The sequence below is a fragment of the Gossypium arboreum genome, chromosome 13, assembly GCF_025698485.1.
Source record: "Gossypium arboreum isolate Shixiya-1 chromosome 13, ASM2569848v2, whole genome shotgun sequence".
Lineage (NCBI taxonomy): Eukaryota > Viridiplantae > Streptophyta > Magnoliopsida > Malvales > Malvaceae > Gossypium > Gossypium arboreum.
In genome coordinates this window covers 99,520,167-99,521,340 of record NC_069082.1, presented here as the reverse complement: position 1 = coordinate 99,521,340, position 1,174 = coordinate 99,520,167, and the positions used below count along the sequence as shown (strand labels likewise).

Here is a 1,174-nt window from a genome sequence, read left to right as displayed (position 1 = left end):
TTTCTGACACTGAGATAAACTTCGTTAACATCTCCTTAAGGTTCGACTTATTCTCTTGTTGATACGTTTGTTGTTGGAAGCTTGGAGGGGGTTGTGCTCTTTGATTTCCTTGACCACCCCAAGAGAAATTGGGATGGTTCCTCTAATCTGCATTATAGGTGTTACTGTAAGGATTATTTTGAGGCATAGAATTATTACCCATATAGTTGATTTGTTTGTTTTCTATGTTAGGACCGTAGGGAAAATATTCTAGATTGTTCATTCCTCCATTCGTATCCCACTGCATCACAAGATGTACCTGCATAGTAATACATAAACCATCAATTTTCTTATTTAAAATTTCTACCTGATTCGATAACATGGTGATTGCATCTAAATTGAAAACACCAGCTGCTTTCATCGACTTCGTCCTCATTACTTGCCACTGATAATTATTCAGTGCATCTCCTCTATAAATTCATAAGCCACTTCGGGTGTTTTATTGTTAAATGTACCACCGACTACTACATCGATCAATTGCCTAGTTGAGGGATTCAAGCTATTGTAGAAAGTTTGAACCTATAGCCATAGAGGTAACCCATGGTGAAGGTACCATCTTAATAAGTCCTTATACCTCTCCCATGCATCATATAGGGTCTCTAAGTCAATTTAAACGAAGGAAGAGATATCATTCCTCAACTTAGCTATATTAGTCGGTGGAAAGTACTTCAGTAGGAATTTTTCGATCATTTGATCCCATGTAGTGATAGAGCCTCGTGGTAAAGAATTCAACCATTGTTTAGCTTTGTTCCTCAATGAGAAGGGAAACAACTGTAGGCAAATGGCATCATCAAAAATGCCATTTATCTTGAAAGTATCACAGACTTCCAAAAAATTAGCCATATGAGTATTTGGATCCATGTCTTGCAAACCATCGAACTGACCAAATTATTGTACCATCTGAATAGTGTTCGCCTTCAGTTCGAAATTATTTGCAATAATAATGGGTCTTACAATACTTGATTCAGCCCCAGTTAGAGTGGGCTTGGCATAATCGTAAATAGTACGAGGAGCAGGATTTGGATTTGCAGGATTTGCAGGATTTGTAGGATTTGCAACAACCGTAGGAGGCAGTTGATTATTCTAATTATCACCCATCTCCTCAGTAATAATAATAACGTCCTCTGGCTCATCT

At 37.7% G+C, this 1,174-nt stretch overlaps 1 non-coding gene across 1 annotated transcript; it reads left to right on the top strand.

The window, feature by feature from the left end:
- Nucleotides 1-574: 574 nt before the first annotated feature.
- LOC128287017 (small nucleolar RNA R71) lies at nt 575-681 on the top strand. The gene has a single exon (XR_008277717.1). It is a non-coding gene; the product is annotated as a small nucleolar RNA R71 (small nucleolar RNA).
- Nucleotides 682-1,174: the final 493 nt, after the last annotated feature.